Consider the following 11,140-nt stretch of genomic DNA (forward strand, 5'->3'; position numbering starts at 1 on the left):
CTGTTTTATATAAAAACGTATTTCCTGTGAAAATTCTGTACCCTTTTGCGTTAGTCTGATAACTATAGTAATTGAAGTTATCAATGTTTCTGCCAGCAGAGGGCAGTATCCATTTTCTTAATCACATCTCAAGTGATTTCCCACTTGGCCAAAGCAAGCACAAACATTGCTCCAATTCCAAACCACACAAAAGAGGGAATTTGAAAGTAAACAAATGAGCCCAATGGAATGATCAGCATTCCCAGATTCACAGCATAAACCCCGTTCCCATGGAGCTGCCTCATCATTTCAACACAGGCCTCGGATTTATCTCAGAGCGCTTGATTCAATTGGTGACGAGTGACGACGCGTCTGATTCACATCAGCTCTCAGATTTGATGTATTAAATCCAAAAAGGAGACAGGGTGAGAAAAATAACTTCAGTAGCGCACACTATTAATAGATGCTGAGAGTGTGTATTGTATCACTTTACTGTCAGAGATACTGTAGTAAATTCGACAAATGTGATCCATTTGGACAAACTTGGGCCATAAAGTATTCATGAAATCATGAGCTGTAGCATAAAGCGGGATTGCAGTAATGCAAATCAAAAGAAGGTATTCCTTCCAGATGCTGATGAATAACATGATCAAGCATTCACTATGTTCATATGAGACCTGATAAACTTCAAAAAGCTACTTTTCAGTTCAAATCCAAGGTTTTTGATTATGATCGTTGAACTCAATCAAATGTGAATGTGTTAAGTATTACCAGTTCGCCCCGGTCACTCATTAATATGCAAGCTCCAATTTGGGCCTCCACATATAGGAGTCTTTTCTGAATGGAGCAGCTAATTTGAAAATAATCTAGAGTGGCACACCGCTTTTGTGGGCGATGACATCACCCTATGGATTATTCACGCAGCTTGCAGACAAGGTTTCTCAACGATGGGTTCACCACTATTTATAAGTGCTGCCTCGGGGCAACGAGCCCTTTCTCTTTTGTTTTCTTTTTCACTGAAATTCTCACACACGGTCCAGGGTTTTCTTTGAGCGCAACATTTAACAAGAATGTGAGTGACAGAAAAGGTCTGATCTGTGGGGATGTCTGCCTCCAGAGAGCCGCTCATATTTGTGGTTTCTAATGCAGAGCTGCGGTGAGGATTTGCCTCCCTGTTCAGTTCCAGAAGCATTCAGCTACTGATTGTGAAGAAAAGGGGAGCCGAACACTGAGTCACAAACACACAGGGCTGGTTTTGATCTGGATTCAATGGCCTGGAATAACTGGCCCCTGAAGAGCTCTTGTGTCAAATGGTATCTGTGACAGGGAACAGAGAAGGGGGATAAACATGCTGCATTTAACATGTGGACATAACACCTCCCCCTCACACCATCTGGAGACAAACAACCACCTCCAAGTCTTGAAAATTTCTTGTTTAGGTTGTATTTCATAAACGTTAACTAGTCACAGATTCTCTATTGCAAAAACTCGAATGAAATCCATCTGTAGTGTAAAAAACAGCGATATGAGAATCAAAATATTCCCGTTTACCAACAGGAAGACAAGCGGTGAAGACGCATCGACAAGTTGGCTGACTCTCCCCCTTTGAGTCGTCCTCTGCTTTGTAATGTGAGGGTGTTTGGAGGCAGGTCAAAAGGCCCCTTCAACCCAAGTCCTCACCTACTTCCTAATGAATTCCCAGGGTCCATCAACCTGCAGGCGCTCTCCCATACAAGCTAACCAATGATTACACCTTGAGGGGAAGAGGGGGCGGGTGGAAAAGGAGGAGAGACTTGTGAGATAGAGCATCCCCAGCACACACACACACACAACCTCACACATCCACAACCACCACTATACCATCACCCCCCAGATTGGAGGCAGGTGCAGCAGCAAATCAAGCCTCATTAGCTGCACCTTCTGCTAGCGTATACCGTGGACAGATGGAAGCTCGCCCTCACATGTTACCTCACATCAGATGGCAGTTGGAGGAGGGTGGCTAGGGGGTAACAGGGAGGTACACTCGCCCCCTTCTGCCGGCACCACTTCCTCAGAGCTACAAGATGCCCCTAAGCGCTGATCCAGCACCGGAATGCTCCTTAACCTTAATCCTGCTGGCAACTACCGGTTTCCAGAGAATATCTTACATCTGATCAGTTGTAACCCGTTTCCCGTCAGGCCTGGCCCGGGTTAGAGAGGTGCAGTCTGGCCCAAGGAGGAGTCATGGTCATACAGAGCCCCTATGGTTGTGTTTCTGCCGAATCTATGTAAAAAGAGCTGGTAGAGTGTATGTTTTAGCGTGCATGGGCATACGATATGCTAAAAAACACACTATGGGGCCACCAGGTAACCGACAGTGCCTCCTCTGCAGAGTATCACATCGCCTCCTTGTCCTCATGGCTCTGACACAAGATCCTGAGCAGCTAATTGAGGCAACGGTGCATTTCATTGGTGCCAGGCACAGTGTCAACACCTTCTTCAAGGTAACAGCCGATTTATCTAGGGACGTTGGGAAAAAAGTGTCAAGGGGAGGCCATGTGCAAATTGATGTGACCAGAAATGTTGTGCTTCTAGAGAAAGGTTGTCAGAACTGAGAGGGGGTTTAGGATGCGGATATTTCCTGTTGAGCCCCTGGAGGTGTCTAATTCAGGGGATCATCTGTGACAGAAACACAAGCTAACACCAGTTTCCTTCAAACCTCAAGTGAGCAGGTTTCTGTTTTAAAAAAGTCCACACAAACTGGACAAAAAGAAAAAAATAATATATATTTTTTAATTGGAAACCCAAGGAGAAAGAAGTCACAGGACACATTGATTGGAAAGCACTGTGCATTAACATCCTAGGTAATTTTAAATTGCTTAATCCAGATGTATGACTCAGTTAAGTGATGTTTTGGCTAGTATTGATCTATAATAAATCAAAAAAGATATACTCTTGAATTAAGATGTTCATATGTATAATTAAAATGTAAGTTTAAGTTTGCAAAAAAAAGTGTGTCTTTAAAGTGTGTTGGTGGTGTTGCAGCAAGAATGAGGGCAGTGGCACAATGGACACTTTGTCTAGAGTTGGTAGCGAGTGAAGGGAGGGGTCACTGCGGTGGGAATGGAGCTGGGGCATCAATGGATTGAACTTAAGTAGTTTGGCTTTGAATCTTCAAGTTTTGTGGCTTTTACCGTACAAACCACAGTAGGGAATTTATGACTTAAATCAAGCGAATTGCTGTTCTCTGGCAGAAATGTAGAAAAAGTTTTAAATGTGACGATAGGTGGCAGAAAATGTGCCTCAAAGCAGCTGAAATGTATATAGTTGAACAAGAATAGATGCAAATATTAATTTAATGCAAAGTAAAGAGTGTCAATGTCAATGTCAAAATCTATGGAAACATTGGCGTTTGTGATGTCTTGTGTAAATGAACTGCGTCCGTCTTGACATTTAAAAAAACATTAATTTCAATCAAGCTGCTGAGGAGGTACTTCTGTTTGGCTGGGATTTAATGAAGAGAAACAGACACACATATGGGACTCTTTTTCTCCTTTATTTCCGTCTTATCCTTCCATCTACACGCAGATCCATTTGCCATATGGGAAAGTGTGGATGAGAAGATCCGAGAGCATGTTCGCCCTCTCTTAAAATGCAGCGGAAAGAATCAAAAAGTCTCCCTCTCTAGTCGAGCTCACTCCCAGGGGCACATGAAAGTGAAGGTTACACTTGGGCCCTTTTAATGATGGTCCTTTATTGATGGGTTTTGTTTCATTAGGAGGAAATCTTCATTGTTAATCCATTGCCTGTTGCCAGGTTTGAACACACAGTGCCATATGTTGTATGCTGCCTCGCTACCTTACATCTAAATCAAGGATTTTAAATCTGTTATTTTTTAAATGCTTCACAACCAGACAGCCTATTGCAGGTGCTGCTGATGGACTTTGTTATTAAAGCTTCAATGAAAAATGCTAAACTGTTGAGAATCCTCATTTATTTCCCTGGGAGATACTTCCTTAACCTTTAGTTATTTTGCAGTGCTTGAATATGTTTGGCAGTTACAGTAAGTCAAGCTAGGCCGTTTTTAAAGTGCTTTTTTTCTTCTCATACTGCCTGTGCTCCAGCACCTCTTTTCACCCTCTGTCGGAAACCAGAGCCCAGTCTGCTCTGATTGGTTAGCTGTTGTGATTGGTCCACCACTTAGAAATCACGTACAATGTGTTGGAGCGCTAGCCAATAGAAGTGCAAAGGAGATCAATGGGCCATTTAGGCAGGGGGGGTAGTGTGGGAGAAAAACTCACTCTGAAGGGAACTTTGAGATTTGCAGCCTTTGCAGACTATTTACTGTACATGCACATATATATACATATACATATATATATATATATATATATATATATATATATATAAAACACACGACAGGAAAGAGAAAACCCCCCAATTCATGGTACGGCCCCTTTAATTCAAACATCCATTCTTCTCTGCTTTAACCTTGAAAGTAAAAGCAGAAAGGAATGTTTGAACCGAGAACACTCTTATTGTAAAAGTCTCACATTAAGCATTTCTTGGTATAAGTTTCCAGCTTGAGGAGAATTCTCGCTAAATGACATCGATGTGCTGCAGCCAACATTAAGTCTGGAAGCTATACAGGGTATAGTGGGGCTTCAGCAGAAAGTACAGTAAATGTTAAGCAGGTGAGGGATTCAAAAGCTATAACGATGCGAGGAAGTTTGAGGAAACCACCTTTACAGATTGAAAGCTGGATAAAGATGGTACCAACATTAACACAATTGTTTCTGTCTTTGTAAAATACAAAATACATATGCAGCAGTACCTTTTAGCAGGGTTAAATGAAGTGGATGTTTATGGAGACTTAAGATACTAACATAACACTGCATGCATTATATACATAAAATAGCTTCCCCCAACATAAACAATTATTCCTGCTGTTCTTTTCACAGGTGGAAGTGCAATATTACTGTGCCATATCCTATACATCGCACCGTTCATCACGTAATTAGGTTTTTTATGAAGTAGATTGCCTCCTTATTGGTTGTCACTTCAACTCTATGCTGTCAATGAGAGAAGTCCCTTCTGTAGTGTGTTCCATCAGCCCATCTTTACTTTGCATACCTGCCAACACAGCTATGAAAAATTACCCTAATCATCACGGTAATTAACATCAATAATTATTGACAGTGTCACAGACGGAAGGGAACGATGGACAAAGGATTTGGTTTCTTTGTCGAGTGCTTTGAAGCCAATTTCCTGTTGTTTCCACTTTTAAAAAAAGACCCGTCAACGCGCTGTTTGGAATGAGGTATAGGAGCTGGGTGATGTCATATACTTGCTAATGTAGAGTGCCAACCGACAACAGCAGGTGACCCCCCCCAACACACACACACACACACACCAGCACTGCCACCCCCTGCATCTCGTGTCTTTGCCAGGAGTGCACCTGCAGCTTATTATCCAAGCCTTTAGGTTTATAATGCAGCGCAGGTGCCAAAGTGCCACAGCACCATTGTAACACACACACAAGTCAACAAACATAACAGACAGCGAAATGGGCATACACACTTGCAGATGTGCAATAATTAATTAATACTATGGTAGGTGAATCCTAAGCAGTGGTTCCTCCCAGTGTTGGGAATCAGGGAGCGCAATGCAAAGGGAAAGCAAATACCACTTATTGCAAATTTACATCAGACTCAAGATGATTAACAGTTGCAAGGACTAAAGAAAACAACTTGCTGAAGCAGCCTTTTGTGTCTTTAGCTCCATCAATTACAATTTGGTTACATTAGATAATTTAGTTCTTGGCACAACTGTGCTTTTTTAAGAAAACGTAATCACAGACCAAGCACTACTATAAGGGAGATGTTTTTAAGCCATCCTTTGAAAAGGATAACTTATATATTAAAGGAGAAACAGCATGTTTGAGAAGCAGTCCTTGATTAGGTTAAGTATTTAGATTTACAGGTTATCAAGCGAACTATTTATTGTGAATATTGTGGGTTTTGAGTTTAAAATGTGTGTATCTTTCTCTAAATGCTTGTTTCATTTGAAATCCATTGCAACTAATCAACACGTTTTTATTTTCAGTCTTTAGTTCTTGGTATTTCATATGAATGTACAGGCTGATGTTGCACCGTGCAGAAGTGGTGAGAAACCAGTGAATTGATGTATGTGTCACGGTATGTTTGAAGTGATATAATAAAAAGCTGAAGAAAACACTCACCTGAAGCAGGGAGGTGCTGGGTCACAGGCAGACGATAAAACGAAATAGTTTAGTGCAAAGTAACACGTATAACTCAAAAAGATAAGACGTTTCAGCAAAGAGCCTTCTACAGGGGAGAGTTGACACCTGAGTGGCATTAACACTAACGAGGGCAGGTGTTACCGATCAAGGCAATCAACTGGCGGTCAAGAAACAGGACAAAAATCTAAACAGAAAACACCTTACATCTATGCAATACATGTTAATATAAATGTCTAGTGAGCACAATCCAAATGTCAGCCTGCAGAAACATTAATTTTTCACTAGTTGGAATAAATGCTTCAGAGTGAGCGTGATTACATTTGACATAATATGGAAACCGACTATCTAATAAATTCCCTAAAATAATCTTTGAAAAAAAGGAATATTACATGGAAACCATTTATTTACTTTCTTGGCAGACATGTCAAAGGTCAGCTCCAGACCAGCAGCCCTGGAGCTGGGAGTGAAGCAGTGTGTTACTCCAGTACACATGGAGGGCATTATGGATGGTTATCCTCCTCCCTATGACACCATTACAAAAAGATAAACTTCTTGTTGAACTAGTTCTGGTGCAGCCCTTGGAATATGTGCGCTGGTCCCTTGTCGAGCAGTTAAACTCACTTAACTGCAAAATGTTCATGCCAGACCACATTATTCTGCAGTGGAGGACGTCTTAATTTCTAGCATACTGTTGTATATGTTCAGGGAAACAGACAACATGCAGTGATTCAAAAAGCTCAAATCTTTATGTGTGTATTTTTACCCCGTCTGTTTGGTGATGATTTTGTGTGCTGAATAATGGGAAACCACAGCGGGCTGAGACACTGACCACAGGCACCCCAATGCAGACGCAGTGACAGACCTTGTGGTGACATCTGCTTTTACTCAGAGAGAGCACTTCAGCACTTAATAAAGCATGTAATCACACTGTTGTAACTGGGGCAGCAGACAAAGCAATGCACAGTGAACGCTTCATATGCTTTTTCCACAAATGTCTGTTTCTATTTATCAGATTTTAGTTTATCAGCAATTTTACATTAAGAACCAAATGAAGACAAACAGCTCCTTAAAGCCTTTATGATTGATTACGGGTCTTTACCGCACACGCAAGGAAGCCATTTACAACAAAATACTACTGTAAAGTTGTTGATCTTTTTTCCGTCATACACCTGCATGCAATTTTCCTCGTGTAAGTGGACAGGAAAAGGCAAGGAGTTGTACTTAACATTTTTAATCCCAATGTAATTTAGGAGGCTGAAAACTGCATGTCACAACCAACAAAAGGGGGTTTGTGGTCTTCATGACAGCTGGGTTACAGTTTATTCCTGTTATCACACAACCGGACATGCTGATGGGGCAGACAGTCACATTGTTGAAATATTTTCCAATCTAGAGATTAAAAAAATAAGCTGTTTCAGGTTTTGCAAAGACAAAACTTTGACTCTGCACCAGCTACATAGTGCACAGGCAGGCTAAACTGAAACACACTTTGAGTGTGTTCTCTGCATCTCTTCTCATATTTCAGCTGCCTCCTCGCCAGGGCCAAGGAATGCATCAAGCGCCATAAATCAGAGGCTCGATAGGAACTTGGCGGCCAGACAGCAGTGCAGAGAGCTGTGTTATGTAGCTACAGTACAGTAAAGATGTTTTAAGGTGAACATTACCATCTTGGAGGAAAAGAAAAACGAGGGGGAGGATGCTTTGATTCAGGGCAGTTTTGTCCAAATGACAGCCCTTCTCACCTCCTTTCAGCCCTTTGCTTTTCTTGACACGTGAATCACTATGATCACGGGCAGAAATACAGGCCTCAAACCACAGTCTGCCTCTAATTTTATTTACAGCATGGAGTTTGGACTCAGGAAACAGGCCCCGAGTGTACGCAGGTGGGTTTGCTCAAACTCTATCTTGTGTCTCTTTCTTGTCGTGGCAAGAACGAGGCAAAGGGTTCATGTAAAGAGGCAGCCGGCGCTGTGTGTGCCAGGTTTGTTTGTCACATCTCCGCCTGTCTGCGCCTTATGCAAATGGCCAGGGGGCTGGGAGGGACGGCTCCATGGGAAACTGCTGGTGCTAATCCAGCATGTTGAACAGGGGAGGAGAGGAGTACTTTTCAATAAAGCACCCCCACCCCTCTGTCAAGTCATACACACACATGTACACACACACACACACACACACACACACACACACACACACACACACACACACACACACAGGCAATGAACAGCGTGTTCTCATCCTATGTGCGTGTATGCTTTCGAACAAACATCACGGGGGGCAACACAAAGACACACACATGAGTTTGCTTCCTCTCTCTCATACACACACTCACACACACTGAACACCTGTTTCTTTTCTGCGCATCCAAACAGACATGCTTTAATATGTGAACAAATCCCACGATCTTAAGACCCACTCTCAATCCGCAGGGTGTAATACCAGGGTGCTTTCAATGAGATAACAACAACCCTCAGTGTGTTCTGCCTGTACTACCACGTAAAGATAGACTAATAACACGCTCCAGCCACAGTGCATGACTTAGACTATGAAATTTATGCAAATGTGTGTGGGAATACACAGAGCTGAGAGTGCTATTTAGGACTAGTGCATTTTCAGACAGCCTTCTTTTATTCCCAGAGCTCTCTTCAACCACATTTTTGCAAACAGACGCAGGCTGTTGTCTCTGAGTGTTCCTTCACGAAGCTCTAAATCAAAAGATATGGGCTGTTGTGAAATGTCTTGTCCCTTGGATATCTCCAAATACATTTTAATGAAACACACCCTACTGTCAGAGGGCTGTCATGATGGTAAACATTTGTTTTACTTTTTGGAGAATATCAGGACAACTCGTAGGCTATGTGAGATATGAAGCTACAGTTGGGCGATTGTTAGCTTAGCTTAATGAGCACAAAAGCTAGCTGCTGCCATGTAAAATTGCAACTTGTCTTTTTTTACACTTTTCTTTTGTAAGGAGTGACAAAATGGTTAATGTTAAATAAAGAGCCTAAGAGTTATGAAGATATGTTATGTGTTTGTTGAGAGCCAGGCTAGTTTCCCCCTTTTTTCCAGTCTTTATGCTAAGCTAAGCTAATCATTATATTGATCTTCTCACATTCTTGGCATAAAATGTATTTACCCTAATGTTGAATTATTCCTTTGAGTGGATGCATATTAAAACCGTATCTGCTGTGGATTTATTTTCAAAAAGGGATTTGAGGTTATTATTTTTTTGTTTCCTTCCAAAAAATCACGAGGTCTACATTGTCTGCACCAAACACGAACAAAATATTTCCCTTGGTCGTAAACTAATTACACCTTAATGAATTTGTAGATAGAGTGTATTACACTCATACTTTGATGCCAAAAGACAAAATGGATCAGATAAATTCATTACCTTATTCTAACAGCACACAAGATGAATATTATATTCCTCCCATAAAACTTGGGGATGTGACAGAGTTCTTTGTGCTGGCATTGGCTCGCGTCCAACGGCCCGGTGCAGGCCCTGCGCTCACAGGGTTGTGTGAGAGTACTCGCTGTGCTGTCCCCCCCCTCTCCATCCTCTCTCCGGTGCAGACGCTTGTTGAAGAACCACAAGGCGCCGTTACCTCTCCTGGATCCATGAGGGTAGAAGAAGGAGAAAAAAAAACAGTGGACAAACACAAAGGCAATCAACAAATCCCCTTTGCTTGAGCCCTGCGAAACATAATAGGGCCAAATCATCATCTATTTAGCTTCGTCAAATCACCGACAGCAGGCCTTGATAAAAGAGAGTGGAAAATATGTAGGGTACAAGACGCTGCCAAGACCCTCACCGACTATAGCCCCCTATTGAAGCCAGATGTTGACTCAACTGGCCAATTTTGATAAATGGCATGATGATTACCATTATAGATCGGGTAATTTTATATCAGCGTGCCACATTGTTGGTCCTCTTTAATGATAGCCAAATGAACTCTGGTTTGTGCCCGAAGCCAGGTGGGCTTTGCTGTGATTATTGAGCTGCATGCAGGGCTTCAACGGGCCTGTAGGAGGGCGCCCTAGGTCTGGACAGGGCACCGGGTCATGTGGGTCTGACTGAAGGTGCCTGTTGTTGTCATCAAGAGTCCTGCTGAGCCCTGAGCCTATCACACAGCCGTAATAAGACTTAATTAGCCGTACTCTTTCAATGTCCTCAATTCCATTAGAGAGGCTTACTAGATCAGAGCTTCATGTACTTGACACAGTGACCCAGATGGATGTTACCTGACCCTCCGAGGTACCAGCAGACTGCTGTGGTCCAAACACGTCTGCCGCCCATTCTTCAGGGATTGGGGTATTACAGTAGATTAGCTTGAGAAATTACACGTTGGAGCACGGGTATGTGGGGTCATGGGATCGCTCCAGGACGTGAAAACTAATGTTTGCTTTTAGGAAGAACTGTCACAGACACACTTCTGAGAATCACCCAAATCCAATTACATTAATACTTTAAGTCAAATGGTCGTAATTCCTCTGATTTGGCACTGTCCTTATTCCACCCCTGCAGCAATTACTTACCTTGTTTTCCTCTCTCAGCCTTGCTTTCCTTAGTGAGACCATCCTGAACGTTGTGCCAGTTATCTTGCACTCTAATACAGAGAGCAGTTCGGCTCAGCTCTTAAAGATACTGTACATATTGGTTTAATCTAAAATGAAAAAAGCGAGGCCCAACATAGCATTGTTAATGTTTCTTTAAACTTTTTCTTGACTCACAATAATGCATTTGAAGACCATCGTATAAGTTGGTGGAGCTGATGGCCCATGTACTTGGGCTTAGTTCCCGAGATGAGGACTCGGGTTCAAATCCAGCCCACATGTGTGTATCATCCCTTCTGTCTCACCCTTTGATAGCTTTAACTAAAAAAACAAAAACCTGTAGATATTCGTAACCAGGCCTTAGTA

This window comes from Gymnodraco acuticeps, unplaced genomic scaffold, assembly GCF_902827175.1.
Source record: "Gymnodraco acuticeps unplaced genomic scaffold, fGymAcu1.1, whole genome shotgun sequence".
NCBI lineage: Eukaryota > Metazoa > Chordata > Actinopteri > Perciformes > Bathydraconidae > Gymnodraco > Gymnodraco acuticeps.